General features: G+C 44.4%; 1 long non-coding RNA gene across 2 annotated transcripts in view; it reads right to left on the minus strand.

The window, feature by feature from the left end:
• Nucleotides 1-12334: 12334 nt before the first annotated feature.
• Nucleotides 12335-27833, minus strand: part of LOC146191676 (uncharacterized) — a 67963-nt gene continuing 52464 nt past the window's right edge. Inside the window, exons 1-3 of one of the 2 annotated variants that reach the window (XR_014706361.1) lie at nt 22245-22366; nt 21101-21232; nt 12335-13063 (exon numbers count right to left, since the gene is read on the minus strand). This is a non-coding gene — a long non-coding RNA (uncharacterized LOC146191676). Of the gene's footprint in view, nt 13064-21100; nt 21233-22244; nt 22367-27833 lie in introns of those variants that run through there. The other variant, XR_014706360.1, reaches the window with a different exon arrangement.

Consider the following 27833-nt stretch of genomic DNA (forward strand, 5'->3'; position numbering starts at 1 on the left):
CGAAGTCCAAGGACTTTCTGCCACCTAGAGCGGCTTAAGGGCCCACGCACTTCCTCTTCCCTTAACCCCGACCCTCCTTCACCTCCTCACCTAACCCAGTCAATAAAGCAACACCACCTAGACGAAGTTCGTCTAGGTGGTGTTGAATAAAGTTGTTTCCTCCTCCTCCTTACAGGAAAGGGAAGGCGCAGTATCTGTCACACTTCTCGACAGACACATGAATCGCATTATGAGGAAGGGGAGAAAGGCTAGAAGAGAATGAGAGAAAGAGGTACCGTAGTGGAGGGCTTCGGAATAGTTTCGACCACCTGAGAATATTTAACGTGCACTGACGTGGCACAGCCCGTGGAGCGCATTCGCGTTTCTCCTCAGTTGAAACGCGGCACTTGAGGTCAGTAACCGAGTATCTTAACCACTGATCCACCGCTACGGGTTTGCTACAAATCTTCAACTATGCACAAGTACAGAAGCGTAATAGTTAAAAAGAAAATTATTAGAATGATACACCTCTTTTTTGTTGTCATCCAACACTGCTATTGCAACGCTGATGAAGTCATCTCGATATTTCAGATAACATGCATTTAAAGACTATGTTTCACTTTCGTAAAAACATCTAGTATTATAGTTACAGAACTTGGATACTATGCTCCTAGCATAATCTTAACCCGCATACGCTGCCCCAATTACTTACGAACCTGAACGAAGCCTGAACGCTCGCTCATACTCAGGTGCCGCAAGGAAGGCAATGCCATAAGCTATAAATAATAGAATACCGTACAAGAATGGCGCCACTTCACGCACAATGAATTGGAGTGAGTCTAATTGCTTTTTACGACGACTTACTTGCCTTCTAAGTTCTGTGCACACTCCGCTATTAGCGCATTACTATCGTTACAGAGTGAGATAGCCACAATTTCAGAGCTAGCTTCCTAACCAAATTTGTATGCTTCCTGACATGTAAAAGAAAAGCAGGAATGGTGGAGGCAGGGATAGTACTGTAGTCGAGGCGGTGAAAGAAAATGTACTTCCACTTGCCAAAGAATCAAGGACGAATAAGTCCTGCGTCTGTATATTTTTGAGCAGGGTATTCACACCGTGTCGAGGCAGCGATGAACAGCGTGTTGTCCCACCCATATCAACAAGTGACCCAGCACGAGACTTTTATCAATTCCAAGAAGCTGCTCTAGATGCGATTAGAGGGGAGGGGAGGGGGGGGGGGGGGGGAGGGCGCAGTGTGGCGCCGAAGGGGTGGATAGGAAACTGCTAGGGCTAAAATTAAATACTCACACGAGTTATGCTACTTGGATTCTTAACGAGATAGGTATAATATAAATGGTATAACGATAACTAGCATTTCAATAAGTCAGGAACCGGCCTTCGTCTCTAAATTGTCTCTAAATTGTATTTTGAAGTATTTTATTTGATGCCACCGCTTTTGTAAATTACCTTTAAGTATAGTGTGCAATGCGAAGAAAAAGATAACCAGGTCATCTATTCTTTGGCATTTAAAGGAAATCATTCTCCAATGCCGTTGAAGCATAACCGATGGTCGCTGAGGGTAATAAACTGGATTCCAAGGGAAGGGAAGCGTAGCAGGGGGCGGCAGAAAGTTAGGTGGGCGGATGAGATTAAGAAGTTCGCAGGGGTCAAGTGGATCCAGCTAGCACAGAACCGGGTTAAGTGGAGAAATATGGGAGAAGCCTTCGCCCTGCAGTGGATATAGTCAGGCTGATTATTATTATTATTATTATTATTATTATTATTATTATTATTATTATTATTATTATTATTATTATTATTATTATTATTATTATTATTATTATTATTATTATTATTATTATTATTATTCCATGCCATAACCCTCCCTCCCCTTTCCCACCCCGTACACACAAAGGAAATTCTCATAATGTGCACCCTTCTTTGCTCAAAGCTTCTCGTCGCGTGACATGGCGGAGCTTTTGTGTGTCAGAAACAAACGAAAAAGAAAACATGACACGTCATATTTTCACATCACGGCGTGTCAGTCGACCATCCCGTCAGTTTTGCAAGTCAGTTTGTACGTCAAAGACTCAGCTGGTTGCGTTTCTTCAACGCACTCCATTCTTTCAGCGAATCGACAATGCTATGAAACTTTTTCCAAGGACGCGGGATCGAATCCCGGCCTCGGCTGCTGCTTTTCGATGGAGGCGAAAAGAAAGGCTCCCGTGTGCTGTGCGATGTTAGTGCACGTTAAAGAACCCCAGGTGGCCGAAATTTCCGGAGTCCTCCACTACGGCGTCTCTCATAGCCTGAGTTGCTTTGGGACGTTAAACTCTGCAAACCAACATGCTATGAAACTAATGGTGTCCTCAGCTGAGGCTCACTGCCTCTGCGCCGGCGAGCAGGAAATGACGTCAAACAAGACAACATTAGGCCGTTGTTATGCACCTCAACCGAACGTGCGAATATTCGCTGACTACGGCCGTTCTTTCTGCCTCCTGTTCTCCAGGGCTTCACAGACCCTTGAAGATCTCGGAAGTCATCGCACGTTCGTATAAATTCTTTGTAACGATTGGTAACGAAGGAGGCTGGCAGATGCTCGAAAAAAGTTGCCATTATTGCGCTGTAGTTTGTCAGACACCACACCGTGGCTTTTTTATGGACACTTTATCTTGGTGAACGTTACCTCCGTGCTGCAGTTGTATCATCTTAGCGGTTTGTTACTGCAGTCATAAAACTCGGCGAGTGGTCACATGTAGTATTCGGACAATGTAAGGGACGCGAATGGCGATCACATGAATTTAAAGCAAACGCCAACAACCAATATGGACTACAATTTTTATTGCTCTGTTTTTCGTACTTAGTTCTTGCAAGCCGTTCGCATTTGTGCCGCCGACGGTTATACCGCGTTAAATGATAAAAAATCGACTATCGTAATAAACCTAGGATCTCGAAGCCACGTTTCAGTCTCTCTCCGGGCTTTTAGTCATTCCCCCCATTCCCCGTATTCCGTTCGCCCACAATGAACCCAGCTTGCAGACAGCTCTTGTATGCCACTTCTACATGATAACCGGTGAGTTGTCCAACTCAACGAAATGACGAAAGGAGCACGCGACGTCTGCTACACAGCCTTAAAAACACTAGAACGAAACTATATTTTCCTAAGAGGCATATCAAACCCCATTCCATTTAGATTTAGAATAACAGATACTTCAGAGAAAGTAAAATTTCTTTGCAGTTAGCCTATCCAACTGTGTCATCTAGTTTGCTGGTTGAAAGTCATCAGTCGATACTTCCCGTCTCGGTAAATATAACGAAATATAAACGAACACAGAAACGGTGCCAGCTGGAAATAACATGAGCGAGGTTATTTAATTAAAGGCTTTGTTGCAGAAAAATGAAGCAATACGGCTCTAAGCTACGTGTCTGAGCTCTGGAAATAGAGACACCACAAAGTGTTTACTCTTCAATCCTGTATTGAAAAAAAAAAAAGAAAAAAGTCTACAATGCACATCAAAACTTGCAGAGGAGTTTGCTGTGACATATTTCAACAACTGACGCCCCAAGCCAAGCGACAAACACATCGCTGGAGCTATGTGAAAATTTCTCGGAGAAGGCAGACCTGAAGAAATGCTTTTTCTTGAAATAGGCGCGTGGAAAGCAAGCACCGTGGAAAATATCGCAAAAACTACTGCGAGAGACCTTTTTCAGTGCTAAACTGCGCCTAAAAAGAAGGCTTTAGAAATGCATGTTGGGTGCTATCCATGCATGTTTGCTTGAGTAGCAAGCCTGCCGTAATCTGTCCTGGAGCTCGTTAAATCAGAAAAGCACGCGCGTAGCTGTAGCCGGCTGAAAAATGCAGATAATCTTAGTTAGAATTCTAATATGGTGTGAAAGTGGGGTTGCGCAAACTTTCTGTGGCTATGGCGCTGGTGCGCTGCAGTTTCAGCGGCACATTTGGCGCTACCTGGAAGCCGCCGCGTCAAATGGCGGGGGTTTAACCATGGCCTGCACGATCAGCTTCAGTCCAATGAAACTATTGATCGCGGAGGCCATGGTTTACCCTGCTTGTGGCGCCATCTGGGAGCCACCGCGTCCAAAGGCGAATGTTTAGCTCTGCTTTAACCTGGTTATAAGGATGACATTCGAGGCATCCGTCGAGGTGGCTGAGTGGTTAAGACGTTCAGCTACTGAACCCGAACACTTGGGTCCTAACGCGACTGTTTCGAATCCGATATGATGGTTTTTTAATGCGAGAGCATTACAACGGCTCATGGTCAGCCATTGTTAAGCCATCTTATCGCTCTCTCTGCTGACCGGCGAACCTAATAGACGGGAAGACTCCCTCTTTGGACCCGCTATACCGGACTTATTTTGATATATCTACGCCAGGGCACGTGGTTGCGACCTCGCGAAACAGCTTAGCCAATCAGAGCGTACGCGGCGCATGCGTTAGACATTTTGCTAGGCTCTGCATGAACCTCCTGATTATTAGTGCTTTCGCACAAATAAAGCCAGGGCTGCAGGCGTAGCGGAACCACATCAAATTTCGCTATGGCGTATAGACGGTGTTTTAAGGCGAAAGCCTCTTGCCTCATGAGGCGGAAGGGTGACGTCATCAGGGCGTGTAACGAGCTGTGGCCTGAGCTGTGGATAGGATGTGTGGACAGAATGTGTCCACATTCTGCTGTCATTCGTTCATAAAAAAAAAAAAAAAAGAATACTGAGCCTGCCGGTACTCTAACCACCCTCCTTCTTTGCCCCAGCCGAGCGCACTGACCATTGCTCTACGACGATTTTTTTTTTGTTATTGCCATTTACAAAATATACAGATTGGCCGAATTAACTTAAGTGACACAGTTTACATTATAGGCCACGTGTATTAAATGTTTAAATTGATCACTGTGCAAAATCTGCGGTAGAAGTTAGCAAAAAGTGATTCGAAGATTGGTGTGTGCAAGGCAGAAAAGTAACATAAGGTCACGTGAATGTCAGCAAATGAAATGACGAAATAGTTGACCATTTATAACAGTCAAGCTATACAAGAAAAAAAAAAAAGAGAAAGATGAGATAGCGGCAACTGCCACTATCTCGTTTCAAATGGGACGTTCTTATATACCGTCTATGCATATAAGCGCATTGAGGAGAGAACTCCATTACATGGGTTATGTGGTGCTAAAAAACAATTTCCAATGCTGTAGCTGTGATCACGTGACAACTGCCATCTTGAGTCTGAGAGCGACGGAGAAACGGAACCGGCAGATGAAAGCCGTAAGAGCTAATGTTCTTAAATGTTCTTAGATGCTTCCCGAGGTATTTGCCCCAGAAAAAGTTTTGTGAATGCTGAAATTCGTTCTACTGGAACACATTTACATAAGATGTGATGCAGTTTCGACGAGGTATGTGAAAAAGTTCGTTTATCGAAGGTTTTTCTTACGCAATGTTCTTTCAAGATATATATATATATATATATATATATATATATATATATATATGTATGTACATTTCTGAAATCGTGCGTGGATACTGACATGTCTTATTCCGGGACTTAAAAAAAAGTACAGGCGCAAAAATATACGATTAACATAATTAATCGTAATGAAGAAGAAACTTTGCAATCATTCCGCTCCCAGCAGCTTCTTATGATAGACTTACGTTTGAATGCATTCAAGGCAAGGAGTGGAGATAGCCGACAATTATTGGCTGCACAGGCTTTTTACATTTGGCTCGCCTGCGTCCGTTTGCCTTGTTAGGAGCTATTCAGCAATTGCACCATCCACGTTTTCCTTTTTTTTTTTTTACTTTCGGCACATTTATAAATAATGTTCACATAGCACATAGGCGCAAAGAAAGACCCGCAGCAATGGCGTACAGAACACCTGCACGACTTTACGAAAGATTTGCGGAACGACGAGGTTTCCAACAAATCGCGCATGTACACACGGCCTGACATTTAAGGAGGCCGGGAAGTTCTTGGGCAAGAAAAGCCCGGCCTTTATTTGCAGATATTCTCCACTCAGTGCTCGCGCTCTGTGTAGGCGAGCGCAGCGTTAATACAGTATATTTATATGGACTCGGGGGATAAATGTAGGCCTATATAAACAGGGTACCGCTTTTGATTTACAGAGATCACTCTAACCGAAAACAGGCCTTTTAAATGTTAGAAAAAACCCCTACCCTCTTCTTCCGCAGAAAATAAGAAACGGAATCTGTGACCCAATTTCGCGATTGATAAGCACCCTGATGCCAATCACTCTCCGCAGTTCCCTTCAGAATGGTGGCAACTCATTATTTTAGGTAAATTCGTATAGTATGGAAAGAAATTTCTAAATCATCAGCTCTACATGCGCACTGTTCTCACAGAAAAACATCGACGTAACCAATAAGAGCCAGATAATCAGTATTCACTGAGAACATTGACTGGCTACAGCTGGGAGAGGTCGAGTTCAACTCTTTGCTTCTTAGAAAATGATCAAAAATAGCCGCTGTTATTGGCATATTGGCACAGCGGTTCCTCTCTTCTCGTTCGCTTCTCTCAAATCTTCGTACTTTTAAAATTAGTTTAAATTCAGCACAAACTGACTACCTGACCAAATGCTTATGAGAATCCCTCAAGGTGGGGTAGATTTGTAACACGGTAGTATAATTATCCGTGTGTTTTGCGCTGTGCGGGAGCAGTCAGGGTATGGAGACATTCTTTTGTCGCCATGCACCTCCAACTATAGACTTTTCTCTTGAGCTCGCTCCTTGACCGCCCTTTTCTCCTCATCCGCAGGCGAGGAGCAACTGGCGAGGTCGTTCAACTCTTTCCTGCCTTACTTTGGCTGCACAGCCACAGTAGCTGTCCACGTGTATAGGTCGTGAAAATATTTGATGCAAAGTGGTAACCAGCGCCTCTGTTGGTGCTTTTTGTGTCCACTTGCCTTGCAGGGCCTTTCTGTAAAGCAAGCATGTTGGATTTATTACCTTAATATAAGATCAACAACGCGACATAACAGATTTTTCCTAATGGATACAATCTGCAGTGTATTTGCTATTTATTCAATCGTCAAACGCTCGCCAGTTCAAGTCATGTCCGCTGCAAAGAATCACTACTGTGTGCCGTGATTTTGGTTGCCCAAAGATATTAGATATCGAAATATGCGTGTTACGACAGGGCGGAAATAGCATCACCATAACTCGACAATTGCAACAAACTGGCAAAGCAATGCACTCAAATTATGTAGCAGGACTTCTTTAAATGTGCGTTTTGTCTCTCACTCTCCCGCTGCTTTCTGAAATTTCGTCTATATAAACGCCGCTTCCACCACCCTGCATTGGCAACAGCGAACCCAATGCATTTCTTTCAAGCAGGGAACGCAGGCACCCTTTTCAGTATTGAGCAGGCGGGTGGGCGCATGACAACTACTTCCTGCAAGGCCCAAGCATTTGTTTCGGCTTCAGTTTACTATATTTCCTCGAAGGCGAGATAGAGAGATAAGGGATGTTCTTAAAGGGACCCTAGACGCACATTCATTTCATCCGTGAATTGATTGCTGCCGCATCATGAATCTCAAAGAGGCTACTTTCACTTTAAAAGGAGCCTTTGCAAGCAAAATAAGATTTACAAAATTAAGTAGAAGCATCGCTATATATACTACTAACCGCTTCCTCAAGAAACTTACAATGCGTCAAGACAGCTTCTTTTTTTTTTTTCGTGGTAAACATATTTTCACGCGTGTGCTTTATATTGTGAAAACCCTCTTCGCCAGTAAACAATGACCAACAGCGGGGTGGCAAAAGCCGCTAGGAACAATATACTTTAAAGCTAGTATTCGTCTTCCTTGGCTCCAGACTTTGTTGAAACGTAACTCGCAGCGCGCAGCTTTCCAACTGTAATTTGATAGGAAGGATCTTCACTTTTGCTAAATTCGGTCTTCAAGGCATCTACATGCATTCTTAGGCATATACAGCTTTTCGCAGGAAGGTTCACAACACTCACACCACAAGAAGAGAGAGTGAACTAGATGGAACTGGAGAAGGATATAGGGTTAACCAACAGAGGTTCTCAGAAGTTCCTGCAGACATGCTGCACTAACCGGTTGTGCGACGTTGCCCTGAGGGGTACACAGTGTCTTGTGTGCTCGGTGCACGCTTGCGTGTTCTGACGTTTGTGCTGGCGTGTGCTATAATGAGTATTCAGTGAAGCGTGCTGGCTCTAACTAGCAGTTAAGGTATCGGCCCGCAGCATTTCCCCTTTGTACATGATATCTCCTTGCTATTGTCATTATTTTTACGGCGCGTTTGCACACCTGTAGGTATCGTTCTTGATTTTCCTTAGTGGGCATAACAATTAGAAAATCTTATTCTTTAATTCAGATTGCTTGAAAAATCACTGTACCGTACGACATCTCTGTCGAGCCGTTGCAGCACAGAAGGGCTCCTCCACTGCACTTTATTCGTACCAATAAAAAAGGAAATGATTTACTTGGAAGAATTTTTAAACATTTTATCCAAGGAATAAATAATCGGAGAAAAATGACTTCAGTGCGTTATGTTTTTATTTCTGCTCGTGCGTCGTGCACCACAACGCGTGAATAAATGTTTTGACTATCCCAAAAACAAAGATGTCCGACGGGATGGCGGGAAGGGCCTCTTGCTTAATTAATTTTTTTTTGTTTTTTGTTATTAACTGCCGCTTATGACCTCACGGTCGATAATCAGGAAGCAAGGCCGCTCGATGGCTGTGGTAACAAAAACGAAGCTGGCCAGAAAAAATAACCGAGAACAAAAAACAAAAAGTTCTTAACAGGAAAAGCGTGCTTGCAAAACATGGCCCAGTCTCAATTCGATTAAGCCCCGCGATTCACCGTGCGTGACACCGCACTGAAGGCTCCGAGGAGAAATGTCGCCAAAATTTATGGGGACACTTAAGCTCCGCCTTTGAGGTTATGGCACGGTAGCGTAGGCTACCAGCCCGCATATAAAGCCCTGCTTAAACCAAGTCGTATGAACGTGCCTGGCAGCGGCCTTTGGGTAAAGGAAATGCAACGGTCCCGGCAGGTTGACTCTGATATGACCATTCCATATATAAGAAGAGGCCCGAACTGGCAGATGTCAAGCAACATTACGTCCAGCTAGTGCTCGGCTTGCGTCAGCTGCCAGCTACCACCTGTCAGCGCTATATGCTCGTGATTTTTAGCTCACACTGCAAACGGCGGGCGCCGACGGCGATTTTCGGTAAACGAGACTTTTAACTTTGTCGCGTTAAAAGGAAGCTTGTAATAGTAAATCAGGTTTACACGTGTCCATAAGCCGGTACTGCGTTGGTACACGGGGTCGCATGTACAGTGTCCGACGACGTATTGTGCGGCTAGCCGCCCGAAGAGCGGCCATTTATCTCTATAGCAGATGTCGTCCTGAATTGAAAATGTATTTTAAACACGTTTCCTGAATTAATATGTGAAGTTGGCCGGTAATTGTCGTTTAGGGATTTTAAACCCTGTGATAACATCGTAGCAATACCATGAATTGAGGACTGTATTGAAAGAAAAGCGACAAAAATTAAATTGAGGGTAAAAACGAAAGATCGTAAAAAAGATGCAAATTCTTCCTTTCGAGGTTCTATCGATCATGCCGAGTAATGCGTTTGACATCTCCTCGACTGATGGCTGGCACTGACAAAGCGCAAAACGCGTTCTGCTACGATGTCAAAGAGGAAATTCCCAATTTTTTATTTATGTGGTATGGGGGACTCGTTAGGTGAAAAACAGTGGAAAATATTTAATTGCAAATATGCTGATGCGTAAACAAACAAGAGGTGAAAGTCATACAAGAACATACTTCCTCATTCATTATAGGAAGACACTAACCACGTGCTTCTTTCTCCTTAGCGGTCATTGATCCGTAGAAGCAAACTGGTTGCGGGACATAAAAACGTCATCTAGCTGTCTCGCTTCCGCGTCATCTGTCTCTGTTACCGCGACTTTTACGATGTTATAAAAGAAAAGTGCATGTCCCTGGAAAGCGAGGATACATGAAGGAGTTTTCTCCTCCTTTAGCGCACGCCACGACGTCTGTAGCGTTCGGTTGGTGAGCGTGATGTCGCGGAATTACTTTAGTCAGAACATACTAAAATTAAGATGCGGGTTCAGAACTCTTAATCTTAAAATAATAAGACGACACATGCCCTACTGGTCCCACCACCACAAAATGTCAGATCAGAAAGAACAAGAAATGCTCGGCTATATTGTAAAATAAAAATTCTAAGCCCGATAAAGATATTCTGTAGTGCGAAATTTGAGCGCAGATATGTATGCGTTTTTTGCGATATACTGAGGCAAAACATTGAGAGGTGCTTGTATGTATGTATGTATGTATGTATGTATGTATGTATGTATGTATGTATGTATGTATGTATGTATGTATGTATGTATGTATGTATGTATGTATGTATGTATGTATGTATGTATGTATGTATGTATGTATGTATGTATGTATGTATGTATGTATGTATGTATGTATGTATGTATGTATGTATGTACGTACGTATGTATGTATGTATGTATGTATGTATGTATGTATGTATGTATGTATGTATGTATGTATGTATGTATGTATGTATGTATGTGTGTATGTATGTATGTATGTATGTATGTATGTATGTATGTATGTATGTATGTATGTATGTATGTATGTATGTATGTATGTATGTATGTATGTATGTATGTATGTATGTATGTATGTATGTATGTATGTATGTATGTATGTATGTATGTATGTATGTATGTATGTGTTTCTTGCTCTCACAAGCAAAGGAGATTTCCCCAGAAGTAAAGAAAGAGCCACAAGCCAGCGGTGCAGAATTCGTGGCTCTTTTTTCTCTTGTTCTGAGAACATCCCTTAGGTTCGTGACTCTCTTTCGCTCGGTTACACCGACAACAATGGTGGCGCGGCTCAACCACCGAACGTTCGCATAACAGCTGCGCTCTAAAAATGGGCACAGAAACAATAGAGCCGATCAGCGTCAGCGTCATCACCTCCCCACAAACACACCAAACAGCAGGATGTATTTATTTTATATACCTTATATACCGTCATGTATTTTGGGTTTAGGCTTTGACCCTTGGCACCCAGTTTAAAGTAGTTATTTGTCTTGTGTTTTGATCCGCGAATATAGGCCGGCCCGCAGTTCTTCAAAATTTGACGTTAACTTTAATCTGCAAAAACCGTACGTGCTGCGAGACATATAATCTGCGAGTGGTCGATATGAGCCTCCCCGGTCTTCCACGATCACGTCCACTGCTGTGCATATCACTCATAGGGCAGCGACAGTCCACAACGCATCCGGAGAAAGGCGTGTTTGCCACATGATCAGACCGATAAAACAGCTAGTCAAGAGCACTAATTTTTAGAAAGCGCTACTTGCGTACTTCCAGGTAAGCGAGCCAGTGTGCAGATGTGCCTGAGAAATTAGGCACTGTATACTATGTCCGCTATTAGTCTTACCTCAACATTCGACACTATTCCGTGGAGTACTGGGTACAAGTCAACGCCGTGCGGAATCTTCGTACTCATCTGAGCTTAATTTTTACCTCAAACTACAAAAAGAGGACTGCAAGTATCATAATCGCCGCCATAATTATCGTCATGGTACAATAAGTGTCGACTGATTAGAAGCAACGTTCTTTTATTGTTAGCTGCTTTGAAAACACAACGAAAGATCACTATGATTGTTTCCTGCCGAGTGATATACACTTGCAAACATGTCCACTCCAGTGGCAATTTATTATCCAGTGGGAGGAACTGCATCAAATATTCGCGATTTTGTTTTTTCAGAAACGTATCTAGATTTCACAGGAAAAGTGATCGCCCTCTCAGATGATGGATTATGCCATTTTTGTCGCTTTTTCACACGTACTTACCATGACTCACCACAGTTTCAGGGCCTCTGTTACTCTCCTTTATACTCATTTATGTCACAAGCAGCTGTTTTGAATACAATTGAGGATATTTAGGACCTTTGAAGACGCTCATGCTTGCACAACAGAAAGCAGGCTCACTGGAGCCCTCGCAAAACGTCCGGCTTGAAAACAAAGCGATTTTATTCTTTAAAAGAGTAGGATGTTTGAAAGGTTAAAATTTCAAGCAACTGATGTGAAATGTTGTTGAAAGCCGCGTGCACCAGGAGGTGAGCAGAGAGTCGCATTTCTACTTGCGTTTCATCGCAAACAGCGCCTAACACTGGAGTCGCAAGGCAGCATTTCCCTTTAAGTGTGTAGACCTGCCCGGAAATATTAATGCCATCGCCTGCGATATTACTTTTCTTTATATGTAAGAAAAAACTCAGAAAAAATTAGACGGTGATGTTGGTGGCGAAAACAGTTAATTTAACAATATAGAAAGGTGTGGACCCCATAGGAGGGGACCCCCAAACTGGGGTTGATTTAGGGGGTTAAGGCTGAATTCTGCTGGGAGGCGCATATAATGCTGTAGGTATCTGCTAGCTCGTCACAGTGCTGGAACTTGCCGGTGATCACAGGATCACAGTGTTTCATAATGGTCGGGCATAACATAGTGTTTGTGAAGAGCCTCTAGAGCACGCGCTCGTTCGCCTTCCCGAGCCTCATAATGAGCGTATAGGTATCGGCGATGGCTACCTTTATAATAATCTAGAATTTCTCTAAATCTGCTGAGGAGTTGGCCCTCATCCTGATCCATGGAGTCTGAGGCAGGTGCTCGGGAGAAAGGTGCTCCGGATAGCCGCATTCGCGACCTCATTCCTCCGTAAACCCTTGTTGCCGGGGTTCGCATTCCGAGTTTGCGTCGTTATTGAAAGTGTCGCTATCTCCCTGCATGGCCTTGAGGCATCTCATTGGTGGAAACGGCGGAACCGGAAGTGGTAATGACACCCGGTTCCGGTGTGTCCACCAATCGGATATCAAGGTCGCGGAGGTAGCGACACACTCTATAATAACGCAAACTTGGAATACAGGCCCAGGAGTTCAGACAATATGTTTAATTGGAGGATATGATTGCCTCATTCTTCAGGGCAATATTGTTTCTGCTGAGGCGTGATGCAGCCGGCCTCGTAGCCTGCCTTCACCTGCGCAAACACGAAAACGACAATAAAGATGTCATCATACGAAGATGGATAAAGAAGGTACTCGACCTTCCAATGACTATCTTGAACACTTGCCTTACCACACTACAGGGGCAGTCACTCATCACTTACCGGGAACTCGAGGAGGCTAAACTGACAAATCAGTACACATGATTAGCCTAAACACGCTCTGGTCTGGCACTGCTCGACAGGCTATACATACACAACATGAGACATACATAAGCAGCAGGGAGGGCGGGTACCTGAACTACGGCTGCTCGACAACTCCACCCTGTCGCCACGAAAAAATGGATATAGGAGAACGGGATGACAAACGAGTGATGCGGACGCGTGCCCTCGAGCCCCAATGTGTCGGAAAAGATTGCGTGTATTATGCGGACATAGCTGATCTAAGCCGCAGGGGGTGGTATCCATCTGCATTAGTCCATAAACACTGACAGGTAGACGGGGTCACATTCAAAACTCCTGGCCCAACACAGGCGGAGGAAGGGGCCATTGTCCTGGTCGCTCACAACCCTTCTTCCGAAATTAAGCGGACGCTCAAGCTTCGCCTTTTTTTTTTTTAATTTTAGTTTAGGTCGGTTTTGCGGGAAATGAAAGGTGTAGTACCTTCATATTTTTCAGTGGTCACTTACACTCATAATTAGTGGCATGCAATTGAAAGCATATATGTCGTCGGTTAAATCCCTGCCGCAACTAGCTTCCACCTAGCAGATGCATGATAATTGGGAAACGAAGTGGTGTGCCACCAGCCTGAACGATGCGCAAAGAACGGTCGCAGCACAATATTTTATAAATTCAGATGCACATTTTTTCCTGACACGTCTATTGACGCACCCCCCCCCCCCCCCCCCCCATATCTCAATTCCGGGGTAAGGCGATGGCTTTTCAGGCGAACCATACTCTACCACTTCAAAGTGTGAGTGTTCATGTGTTGTGCAATCAATCAATTGTACAAATAAACGTTTTTTCTAAACACACTGATCCCTTAGTAGGCTCTCCCAGATAAAAGCTTTTCGATTGTGATGCACAAAAATGAAGCCCTCTAGTGCGATACTGTTCTGGGACCAAATCTGTCCTCCTTGCATTCGTTCTTTTAACGCAGCCTTCTTGCACGGACGCCTGGAAGCAGGCCTGCGCACATCTTCATCTTATGTAAATGTGAAAGTAAATAATAGTTACGTTTACTTATAGGGAGGCAGACACGACAAGTTTTCGGTGGATCCAAATGTTTTGCCTCCGCTAAGGACACTTCCTAACAACAGCAACCACAACAAAGAGAATCAAGAAACAATGCTTCATACACTGCACGTACATTCGAAATGCCTCCATGATGCGCCATTTTATAATTGAATCCACTATGCATGGAGCAGAGGTGTGAAGTGTGCATGATGATGACTTGTATATAAATTTCAACAAACAAAATAAAAATAAAAATGAAGGAAATAAGGTTGTCTCACTTAACCTAAGCCATATTGGGGAATATTTTAGGAACGGCAGTTATGTTATCTTCAGGTAATTGCAAAAAGAAAAAAAGAAAAATGCACCTGCCTTCACAATTTGACTCGATTTTTCGCGCAAGTATTGAGAGCCAGCGCGACGAGCTTTAGAAAATGCGCATCCATATGCTTTCAAGAGAACGCATCAGAAATAGCCAGCCATGATAAGACAGGTTGCTGAAGTCCTCAAGACACGTGTGCCCTTAATGCAAGTTGCCTCCATTGTGCCCTTTTAGAAAGGCTTTCTTGTGAAAATTGCTTTTTTCGGCGACTTTCAAAATGCGTCCACGAAAAGCCCGAGCTCTTTCCTTTTATCGATTTCTTAATTTCAGGGGCGACTAGAGCACCGGGACCGTATACAGCCAAGCTACAATTTGCCACGTGCGGGGGGACAAGACAATGGGAAACAATCAAAGAGACTCGGATCGCGCTGAAATAAACTTTTTATTGTGCTGGCTTGCGCCCTCAAACGAACTGAGCAACGCGACGGCGGCGAAAGCAGCAAAAGCGCTCGCTGCACGCCGAACGACGAATACCCCACTGCGCTACTCCCCACCCAATTTAAAGAGAGCGAAAAAACATACAGATAAAGTGGACCAGAACGAACTGGAACGTTGTGGAAACAGACGCGACTGGCTGGAGTCATTCGAGATACATCTCGGTGCGTCTTGCACGATAAAGAAAATGATAAATCCGAGTGTGACATTACTGGGCGTGAAAAAAAAAAAAAGAAAAAGTGCACACGATCCTTTCGGCGCTATAATCACGGGGATCAGGCCGTATTCCGGCGGCTGCGGTCGAAAACAACACCAAATAATGTTTTGAATGGTTGGCGGCAATATATTGCAGGAGACAGGGCACGAGTTAAGTTTCATGGCTCACAAGCCGAGAGACTATCACCTGAGCATAGAGAGGATGGCGGAATGTGTTAAAAAGTTACGTAATATCACACAGTTTTTACGCATTAACGCGAAAAAAAAAAAAACGGCTAAAGCATACAAAACGCACGAGAATGATCGGCGGTGTGGTTGATGCTGCACTTGAGAGGCAATGGCAGACGCCGCACTTTTAGACTCCTGATCAGTTCCGACCACCTGGAATTACTTTGCCTGCATCGATATCGCAGAGAACACGGGTGTTTCTTCTTCTGTAACGATTCCGATAACCGATCATGGCTCGTTTTGCTTATCTGCCGCTTTATAAGGCTACTGTGACTTTTTTTTTCCCAGAAATAAAAAGTTATTAAGAGCAAACCAATACTTCAAAATGCTTAATTACCATAGAAAGTTAGCGCGATAGCATTGCCACGTGGACCTTATGTGTTGTTGCTAAGTGATGACTTTAATTGGTCGCGTTAGTTTGTATTTTGAGGTAAGTAGCAGTGCTACACATTAGAGCTACTCAGTAGTGCTCACTAGAGGTAGGTAGTATTGTTCGTGAATGAGGCGAATGAATGGTCCTAATGTCAACTATAAACACTGTGGTAATGTAATGTGCGGTTGCTGTCCACCCCAAAGTATGAGATGGTGATATCGGACCTCTTGTATGTACCTCACTGAAGGAAGACACCGCAGTGATGTACAGGTAAAGCGTGCGTCTTGCAACCGAAAGGGCGGTGGTTTGATTTCCGTTTGACCACTTTCCTCTTCCGCAAGAGCATTTTTTTCTCTTTCTTAGAAGGCACTTTGCGATGGCGGTTGGAGACGTCATGACCTGAGACGCCACCACTGCGTTAACTATACAGGCAAATTAGCTGTTATGACGCCGGGTTTAGGCGAATGTGCGCTCTAACTCTATCGTGTTACCTGAAGGACATGACTAATTCAACAGCATTAGAACAATGGGAGCGCTGCTAGTAGAAAGTAGTGGAACTAAAAACGATGTCGCTGGTTCAAAGTATTAATTATGATTCGCCCTCTTTTCTTAAATCAAAGCCATGCACCTGAAGAAACTATGCTCTAAAGAAAAAAAAACTAGAAACAAGCCAGGAAACTAAAAACTAAAGAAGACAAGCTGCTGTCGGCGCGACAATTCGCGCAGTGATAATTCGTAGTAGTATTGTCACGTCTGGCCGCTTTCTCTGCCCCTATTTCATCCCACATCACTTGTGAATCAATGCGTCCCGTGTGAAACAATAAGTGCCCAGCGCTCAGCAGACACGTCGCATGCCTTCCCTAAGCCTAGCGTGAAAGATCTAAGAATTTCAAAGAGCTCTTTCGGGCAATTGCGGATAAGGCATGCGGGCCGTGACGCACGCGACACTCGAGTCATGATAACGGATTTCAGGTTGATTTCTAAGAGTGAAAACATGACAGCAGAACGTGAGCCGATAAACGTTCAGTCCGCACCGATGAAGTATAGGAAATTAAAGGCTACTGACATCTATTCCTTTAATTTCATTTTTTTCTAAATGTCAAAACGGACAAGTGCTTCCTTTTGTCACAGTCAGTGTTGCTGCACATTTAATTTTGCAACAAAAAGTGGAGAGGTTGCTGCAAGTCGCCATTGATCTGACGCAGAGCAAGGAATCCTTTTTTGTTCCGGGTAGCTCCTCTCTTTCTCTCTCTCTCTCTTTTTTTTTTTTTTTTTTTTTTCAGTTGCCGTCCGAATGATAGCCGTTATCAGCTCTGGTACGCTGTGACAAAACGCGTACGACGCAATTTGCATGACGCTTGTCGTATCGCACGCAATTTGCGTATGACGCTTGTCGTATCGGAGCACGTGGAACGTTGTTGCCTAATAAAGGCAGACCTCGTGCCAAGTTCACCTTTGGATGCATGAAAAAAACAAGAAAAGTTTTTCAGTTTACACGGATCAACGATTTGACACATTTCTCCAAAACTGTTGGCAAGTCGTATGTAAATATTAAGGGTACATAGCGGTGCATTCGCAAGGAGTGTGATTGTCAGTCAGTTGCACTTTTCAAACACGAAATCCCTACGAAGCCCGAAGTCCAAAGGTTCTAAAATTAAAATTAAGATTTAACGTTTGCTGCAATATCGCACAAAATGCAGGCATATACACGATTTTTTCAAGTACTTCTGCTTTTATTAAATATGATGTCAAGTCATGTTTACAAAAGCCATCTGTATGCGCACCAGTGATTCCTTGCGTCAAATGAGGTGGCTACTTTACCCTTTGATAACGTAAGTACAGCGCGTTATGGAATTATATGCGCGTCGTAGAATGCTTCTCCCAGCTGAAATGTTGAATCCTTAGAGCTCAAATTTTGCACTGGAATGACATTTGGTTGGCATAATTTTACTATTCAGGTTTGTTTGGAGTGCCTGCCTGATTCGGTCAAAAGAAACCGGATATTCGCATCGTCTGTGGCGATGGCAAAGCGAAACAAGCCGCTTTGAGGCCAGCTGACTCCAAAAAGGCGGCCAGCTGACAACAAAAAAACTGACAGGGAGCGATGGAAATGTGATTCATATATATTTAGACACGTCTGGACAGTCGAAAATTGTAATCCAGCTAAAACCGGTGGTATTCGGGCTTCAAGGTTAAGTGCACTGTTAGACAGAAATTTACGGTGCCAAAGGCATAACCTATAGGCGCTTCCCGCTCCAAAAGAACGAGCGGACGAATTTTGTTAGCAGAAGCACCAGAAAACAAAGATAGAAATTCTGAAATTAGTCGGACGTACATAACATAAATCATTAAAAGCGCACCTCGCCGAATTCCAGACCTGGGATTGCTTAACCTGCGCAACATACCCACAGCACGAGCCCTTTTCGATGCGACGTGGTCAATGTGATTCCTTCATGCCAGATTATTATCATAAATGACACCCAGATACTTCAAAGACTTAACTTGATGAATCGTTTCTTGCTGAAATGTTAGAAAAAGATTTACCGGGTCCCTAATTTGAAAAACAATGACAGCGCACTATTTTACATTTAATGTAAATTGTAAGTCACAAGCAATTCTGAAGGGAGCTCAGGTACGATTGCAGGCGCCCATTGAGGGTTTGAATGTCAGGTGCAGCCATAAAGAATGCGATGTCATCCGCATAGACATACGTGCGAACTTCTTGATGAGTGGAAACCCAGCGCAATAAAATGTTAAAGAGCACGGGCGAGAGAACTGCCCCTTGAGGAACGCCTCTGGTTTGTTGATATCTGCCAGAACGGACACCATTTAATGCACAACTCTTTTGTTCGACTGTTGCTATTCAAGTAATTAAATATTGCAGAAACTGAGTCTGTAATCTTTGCAATAAATTTCTGAGCCCTACACTGTCATAAGCCTATGCTATATCCAGCGTCACCAAAGGAGCATGCATTTTCTGGCGCCGCGCAAGGAGAATTTGGCTCTCAAGGTCGGTATGCGCATTCCATATTGAACATTTTGCTACCCAGTGCAGGGTAGCAAACCAGTTGCTGTTACGGGTTAACCTCACTGCCTTTCCTCTTCATCTTCCTCCACCTCCTTGAGCGAAAACCTATTTGACAGGGGCTAAGAATATGATCTTGTTCCACAAACTCTGTAACACGTAGGAGTACGACCCTTTCAATTAAGTTTACCAAGTTGGATGCTAATGATATTGGCCAAAGTATAGCCATCATTCATTAGGCTTTAGTCAAGGAATCATTTTGCCTGGTGTCCATTCACCAGGTATCCAAGAATGATCAAGTGAGTATTTTATCAGCTCTAATAAGGAATTTGGAAACAAACACCCAAAACAGGATCGTTATCATTTTTGGTGTTACTCCATCATGGCTAGGAGCAGCAGCTGGCAATCCCATCGCTATCGGAGAAAGCTCAGAAAGATTAATTCGGGGGTCATACTTAACCGTACCTACTGGACCTACGTATATATATATATATATATATATATATATATATATATATATATATATATATATACGAGAATTCTTGCACTGCGTAAAAAAAAAAGCTAGAATTGGGTCGAGTCTAGCAGAGAAAGTCTACCAAGATACTTTGTTGGGCGAGTTGGTACTTATTCGTTATTAATTTAAACAGCGCGAATACGAAGACAAAGGACAAGATAAAAGAAAGCCACAGTACAAGCGCTTGTACTGTGGCTTTCTTTTATCTTGTCCTTTGTCTTCGTGTTCGCACTGTTTAAATTAATAATGAAGATAAAGTCTAGTTTTCCAGTCCTCAAAGCTGAAGACAGCGCTGGAAAACCAGGTGCAATATAACGCGCTGACCCATGAGATGTGTTTTCAGTTACCAGATGGGGTTACCCTTTTTTCAACGCTTTCAATTTATTCCATGGCCTGATTTAAATAATTAACTTCGAAAAGTGCATCCTTGAAGTGAGAGGCCGTAACATGCGCATTGACCACATAACTTATTGGCGGCAAGTGCTATCCGTGCGGAAGACGTCCTGATCCAAGGATGTTGCGCATTTCGAATGGTCGCTGTGTTGTTGAACTAAGGCTGGCAGATTCGGTACGTAAGAGAAGTGATGCGGAGGAGATACAATACTATATGTGATAAAATAATTCTAATACATTAGAGTTAAAAGAACATGTGTTGTCTTGTAAAGTATGTTTTTCTATTAGAAATAAAACAATGAGCAAGAAATAGAACATTTGATGTTCTTAGCAAAAATGAAAAAGAAACGATTGCTCATAGTAAACTGACTTGTCTCGAAATAAATAACCCGGGAAAGATTCTAATAATGTAACACCTTTTATATATATATATATATATATATATATATATATATATATATATATATATATATATATATATATATATATATATATATATAACGATTTGTATGCGAAATTAGGCACTAAATATAGCGGCTCTTTTTTTTTTTTTTTACCCGCCCATTTCCCAAATTTCGAAAACACAGGGCTCCAGATATAGCAACCATTAACACATTCCGACGGGTTCATTCAAATGTAGTTAATACTGCAGTGAACTCTGAACCCACGTCTAGCAGTTGATATGAGAACGAACCTCAGTGCAGTTCAATGACTTGAACAGATTCTGTTCCTTTGTGCCCACGACAATTCCTCCTGAAGAAACGTCAGCCCGGACTAGAGCTCCCCATCAACACTTGTTGATTTTGTTTTTCATGTCTGAATGTTTCGTCCATAATACGAAATATTGCTGTGCCAACAATCGGTGTCACGTGACTCTGAGGGCGGCAACAACAGGAGATAAGCATTTGCGTCTTGCCTTTCGAGGGCATAAGCATTTCAAATGCAATTCACCCCGATAACAATCATCGGGAGACTATATATGCGTCGTGATGGCATCAGGATTAGGCCGCGCTTCGTTGCTATTTCAACTGGGCCTCTTAAGACCGCGTGCTATGTCCAGGGTTCAGAATTTGCACTCACGTACAAACTCACCACAGTAACCACAGTAACCTGCGATTCACCAATGCCTTGTTTTTTTAAGTCGCACGGGCGAAGAAATGCAAAGCATTTCCGATACCGATCCGAGGGAAAGAAAGCGTAGAAAAGGGCAGCAGAAAATCAGGTAGGTGGCTGGCATTAGGAAGTCTATTAAGATTGGCGGTCGTCATTACCGATATGTTCGTCAGCAGCACCATCATAATCTCCAGGGCAGCTATGCTGTGGCCATGTTCTGCCCGCTGACTTCATATCTCATATTCCCCGCCTGGCTCCCTGCTGCGACACTGGGCTCCTCTCGGAATCCTCTGTAAACAAAAATGACCGTCAGTTATCTGTTCTGCTCGCTAGATGCCCAGAGCACGTCCGATTCCTCTTGTGTATTTCAGTTAGGATGTAATTAAGTTGCGTTTGTTCCAAAACCATCCGCGTCTTCTGTCTCAAAACGTCATCCAATAATTTCCCTCTCAATTGAAATTTAAGCGTTTTCGAACGCGTTTTCTTTTGGTCCACCTCCGCATTTTCCCCACACGTGAGCGTCACGTGACCGTTACATTCATTCGGTCGTCGCCGTCGCAAGCAAGGCTGACCAGAACGCCTTTAAACGGTAAACACGGGCGCAACGGCGTCTGTTCGGCCACGCCGTATCAACGATTATGAAGGACGCCGCCAAGAAGAAACCAAGCAAGAACAAAAAATAGAGGCCGAAAACCGGTTCCCGCCTGTGAGGCACAGCGGGGGAATTACTATTGCCCGCCCGCGTGCCAATGGCCAGTTTGTAAACTTCCATCTTTGAGCAACGGGACACCCGTCGCCCTTGGGCCACAATTCCATGGCGGTGGTGCGAAGAACTATTCAGGACAGTACAAGGGGGAGGGGCAGAGAAAGAGCGCAAGAATGCAAAGTTCAAGAGCAGCGACTCGACGCGGATGTCGGATAATAAATGATGGGACAGCCGGAAGGCACGCTTTCTTTCAATGCTCCCGCGTGTCTGCTTCTCTCATTCTCTCCGTCTTGACCGCCTATGGAGGAAGTCTCGCCGAAACCACGCGGTGCTATGGAGGCTACACAGCTGTCTACAGCCAATCAAGAAACGAGACCACCAGGAGATCGCCGGATTCGTGAACGGTAGAAGGCTGTGCGTTAACCAGCCAAGGAGTGCAATACCAGGACACTGGCCCATCACTGCCAAATAAGACGCGCTAAGAGCCCTGTGAATCCGTGCCTGTCGATATCTTACGTTGGATGCAAGTGCTTGCGCAGCAGAAAGAGGTTTAGCACGGTGAATCATCACTCGACTGTTGACTGTGTCAGACCGACCTGCTGGCTTGTCATGTTGGGAGCTCAGCCACGCATGCGCAGCAACGACTGTAAACGTTTCCGTTATGCTTATATCCTACAATGGCGCACATGTTCACTCAGGTGGCTTGTGAAAGTTTCTGGTACACATCGGTGAGCTTCGGTCACTAGATGAGGCCGCTCTCAGTCACGCGCTGCTCGTTGTCGTTGCTGCGGCAGGGCCCCTACTACGCGAGATTGCACCGTCTGGCTGGTCGCGTGTGAAAGAGTGGCGGTCACGAGAAAGGGAGAGAGACCTTCGCGGTTGCGACGCATATATTTCCTTCGAGGAATGCGCGGTCCGCGTCGTGACGGGAGCCGCTCAGGAAAACGAATATCGGCTTCCGTTTACGGGACCTCCCTTTTACTGCCGCGAAGCGTGGCCCTCCGCCCGCCGGCTTCCACAGGCGAGCTCGAACACAGTGGCCACACAGACGGGCGGCCCTTCATCCTGCCTCGGAAACTCTCCGGTACATGAAAGAGTAACGCTACGCGTTAGTGGAACTGCTGTTAATGTCCCACCGTCAGAAGAAGCCACTAAAGGGAAGCATGGGTCATCAACATCGTCACATGCGACGAACAGACATAACACTGCGGTCATAACAGAGCGGACACGTTGCAAGAAGCCCTCGCAAGTCACGTCTGACGAGACCGTATGACTTAATCTTGAAGAGATATTTGCGAAAAGCGCTCGGAAAGAGGAAAGAATGGGGCAACCGATAGACACAGCGTGTGATATTTGCTTAGATCTCCAATTATCGCATCGTGCACTTCCACATTGCTGTGTTTCGTTCAGGTACCGAGTGAGAGGTTGGAAAATGCTTTGGCACTGGTTGCATGGTACGTCATATCGTGCGCTATTAAACCAGTGCAACTCCATGTCCTGCATACCAGCCTGAGCCCGATAAGACAGCCGAAGTGATAAGCCGTCAGTAATGCAGTCCACTGCTCGAGAACATGCGCCATATTCTTTTTTATTTCCGTGTGACTGCAATGGTTTTATATTATCTGGCTTATTGGAGAACAAACAAAAACAGAGAAGTGATCGCATACTTTCACTGAGTATTCGTCAAAATTTTATTTTATTTATTTGAAATACCCTAAAGGCCCAATAGGGCATTACATAGGGGGGGATGTGGAAGCAAATCAGGGTAGAACAAAAACAGATTAACAGATGATGTTATGGTGGTATGTGAGCGAAGTACATAACTAGTCATAGTAATCTTTATACAAAACTAGAAAAAAAAAATTGTCGGGCAAGCAATATTTCAACATAATAAGAGAACTGTAAAAAGATAAAAATGTGCAGCGATTTCAGCAAAAGGGAAAAACATGCACATCGCGCATGACAGACACTACAAAGCTGAAACTAAAACCAGAAAAAATGATAACAAATGAAACATATGAGATCTCACCGACTCAGAAACACAGATTACACCGAAAGAATCAAGAAAAGGAAGCTCTACACAGGGAACGACAAAACCGCGCAAATTGACTACGATGCGTCTGAAGAAGCTAGCAATGCTGCTTGAAACTCTGATAAATCAGTCAAAAGAGCGATATTTGACGCCAACTCATTCCATTCATTTATTGCTAAAGAGAGTGGTGAATATTGGTATTTTTTTGTTCGTGCGAACAGTGGGAGGATTTTGTTCGCATGGTCAAGCCGGGATGAGACGTGAGGAGCAGGAAGAAGATGGGAGCGAGCAAATTTCGAATTGCTATAGTATAATGTGTGAAGAAATGATAATCTCGCAAACTTCCTTCTGAAAGCGAGCGATGGTAGGTTTAAAACTTCTTTAATTGATGATACGCTCTGAAATCTTGAGTAGGATGATGTAATGAATCTTGCTGCTTTATTCTGAACGGATTCAAGAAGATTCGAAAGGGAGTCCTGGTGAGGATGCCATATGACGGAAGCATATTCTAAGGTTGGCCTTATTAGTGTAGTGTAAGCTTGATGTCTTGTGTTAGAATTTGCGAGGTGTAAACGGCGCCTTAGCATGCCAAGTTTTCTGAAAGCTTTGCCGGTGATGAAGTCTATATGAGCATTCCAAGAGAGATTAAAATGCAAATGAACACCCAGATATTTTATAGAAGAAACAGATTCAACAGCTTTACCGTTGACTGTGTACACGCTAAGTAACGGCCCTGGAACAGACGAAAATCTTATATGTTTAGTTTTTTCTTCATTAATTTCCATTTGCCAAGTACGGCACCATTCAGTTAGCCTGTTTAGATCGGACTGGAGCGTATGTGCATCTTCCGCGTTAGATATTGTTTTATAGATTACGCAGTCGTCTGCAAAAAGGCGAATTGATGAGTTGATGTTACCTGCTATGTCATTTATGTAAATTAAAAAGAGCGAAGGCCCGAGAACTGTCCCTTGTGGGACACCTGATTTTACACGTGCAGGGTTAGAGATGCAATCATTTATCTTAACTGATCGGAAACGATTAGTCAAGAATTCAGCGATCCATCTGGCCGTGTTATCATCAAGCTGCAGATTTTTAGTTTTTGACAGTAAACGTTTGTGAGGAACACGATCAAAGGCTTTTGAAAAATCGACAAAAATTGCGTCTGTGTCAAGGGACATATGTAGCGCATGATGTAGGTCAGTAACTAATTCAAATAACTGCGTTTGACATGATCTTTTGTACCGGAAACCATGCTAGTTTTCTAGAAGCAGATTATTTAAGTTTAAATGGTTCATAATGTGAGAGAACAAGATGTGTTCTAATAGTTTGGAGCATATTGATGTCAGGGAAATGGGTCTGTAGTTAGTAGGATCAGAACGAGCTCCCGCCTTATGTATAGGAATGATGTGAGCGATCTTGTGATGCGTGAGAAATGTGAGAAATGTGATGCTCCCTCTTTGACCGGTGAACTGATGGCTTCGGTATACTTTTTTTCACAAACTATATGGCCCACAGTGTTGGTTTCTGGACCTTGCTGTGTTGAGCTTAATGCAACGCCAAGGTTCCAAATTTATCGAAATTGAGACACACTCGGCCTCATTCCTAATGCTTAGAATTTTCATGCATGCTGTGCAGAACCCTGGTTGCAAGCAGAATCCTCTATCTGTGCATCTTTAGCAAATGCTGTACGTTTATGACGTCCACGAAGGAGCGATCCTATTACGATGAATGACCTTGACATCGGATAAATATTCTAGCGCTCGGGAATTTCAGCCAACGAGTCCTCCTGTCACCTCCTGATTGACTGAACTGCGGGTAGGGAGGCCGAGACAAAAGAGCTGAAATGCTCTAGAGAAAGATCTGAAGACCTTGACCCATCTTGCCTCTTCAGGCGAAGAAGGTACTTTGCTCCTATTCTAGACCCAGCTTTCTTTTCTGTTTTATCGCACCCTCACCGTCCCTCTAAGCCGTTAGTGTTCCTTCTAGTTAGCGCTGCGTTCTGTATTACTAGTGTAATCATAAAACCTATAATAATTCACGCATTGTTGCCTAATAGGAAAACGTCTAGACATATAGTTGGCGTACTTCAGCGGAAAGATGGCCGCCCCTTACTGCGCCTTTGTTTGCGAGCAATAAGAAATGCGCCAGGCGGCTTCTGCTGATCTCCCTTGCGTCTTCCGGTATAGCGCACCCACAGCTTCTTCGCACTGGATTAAGCGCCCCGTCTAAGTCCCGCTTCGGCCCTTTCCGGCGTACTGATATGACGCCACTGGGTGTGGTTCTGACGTGCACAAGCGGTAAAGAACACGAGGCGCGTGCAAGGTATACCGCAAACTGCGCCACTTGGAGCGCAAAAAATGTCCTCTTAACACGCACCACTGCGTTTCAGAAGCGCGATCGCAGGTAGACCGCCACTTCCCGCCCCCTTCTTGCTCGGGGGCTCCATCCTGTCTAGGCATTCGCAGCGAAGAAGAGAGGGTTTTCCCGTAGGTTTTCTTCTCTCAACCTACGCCCTTCTCCGCGTACAACTGCGCGCACTTTTCTCCTCGTTGTGGCGTTGACGCACCTCCGGGGTAACTTTCCGCGGAGGTCGGGCGAGGCTGAGCTAATGCTGAGCTGGCCGCCCGTGCGTTGTCGGTTGCAACGCCGTCTGGTTCGCCGTCTCCGAAGGAGGTTGCGTCTTCTCGGTTTCTTCAGGGCGTGTACGCGGTCCCGCTTTGTTTCCGCCGCGGGAGGCAAGAATGCGGCGGAGGTTTCCTGCCACACAACACGCCCGATGTTGGTTGTTACGGAGCAGAGCAATCAAATAAAAAACAAAGACAGGATGAGCGCGAAAGGCTGCGCGCGACGGCACCCGGCTCGGGTTGTTCTTAGCGGTATTTGGGCGTATTTCACGTCTCTCCGGAAACGTGGGCACCTCCCGAGAAATTTGATGAGCAGGAATGCGTGTGGAGATCGGAAACATTTGCGTTGCCTACGGTTGGAAATAGAGACGGCCGCAGAAGAAAGCAGTGCGAAACAAAGGAGGCCGAAGGGATTTGTTTTTCTTTCCTATCATTTTTGTGGAATGCGAAGCCCCAGGATAGTGCTAACTTAGCATACGTCATCAGCCATTGTGCCTTCTCGTTTTACTCTCTGTTGCTGAACGGAGGTAGGTTAAGCTTGTTCTAGTTTGAGCAGACTAGTTGTACAGTACGGAGCCTGCATTATGATGATAACAAGGTATTGATTTGCTTTGTGTTCAAATGTATTGGAAGCACATCGATTGCATCGATTGCCTGTGAGGGTGAAAACAACGTGTGCGTCCTCCGCCTCGGAACGTGGCTTGTAAAATGGCTCTCGACTGCAATAAATTTCTTGTCGTCTGGCCTTCCTAACTGATAAAAAACGACACCAGTTGTACTAACTGAATAAAAAAATAACAACATTGCTGGACAAATTGACCCCTTACGGTCAGTGGCAAGAAGCGTTACCGTCCGTAGTTTACTCGCGGAAATAGCTGGACAGGAAAAACTTTGACGTAACGGAACCGATTGTGTCATGTGGGCCCACCAGTGTGCCATTCTGGACAGCTCTGCCTAACAATGTGCACTTTGTGATGCCTCACTGTTTTAATCCGCGGAACTTGCTCCCTTTGTCATATTTTTACCGTTGTACACCGCTGCGTTTCAGCGTACTGCGTTGCACGTGTTACCCTCTCTGCCTTCTCCGCTTCCAAAAAAAAATCGGGCTCCTCTTCCTTCGTCTCCTGCCAATGACATATCCCTGTTCGTTGCTCCCCGATGTCTAACCTGAAACGTTCTGGGAACATCGCGACGGCTGAAACCGGGCTCCCACAATAATACCGAATGGCATTTGTGGTCTGCATCACAGATCTCCGTGTCCGTAGCTAGTTCGCGGACTTTAAAGCAAGCCGCCGAGCAAGCGGGGTGAGACATCCGCTTAGCGGAGCTATACATCCTTTTCTTGTTTCTCTTGGTTCGTATTCGCCGCAGCAGGAGATGTGCATTGCTACGATTTGTGACACCTGCGCAGCGATGAGTGCTGACTCAGCTTCCGCAGGCACTCGCGGCTCATGCGTTTGGCGCGACAACCATTCGGAAAGCGGCACTGTGTTGTTGAGAGATATTTCATTCCATCCGTTATATCGCTG

Source organism: Amblyomma maculatum, chromosome 4 (genome assembly GCF_055883805.1).
Source record: "Amblyomma maculatum isolate TAMU_Amacu chromosome 4, ASM5588380v1, whole genome shotgun sequence".
Classification (NCBI taxonomy): Eukaryota; Metazoa; Arthropoda; class Arachnida; order Ixodida; family Ixodidae; genus Amblyomma; species Amblyomma maculatum.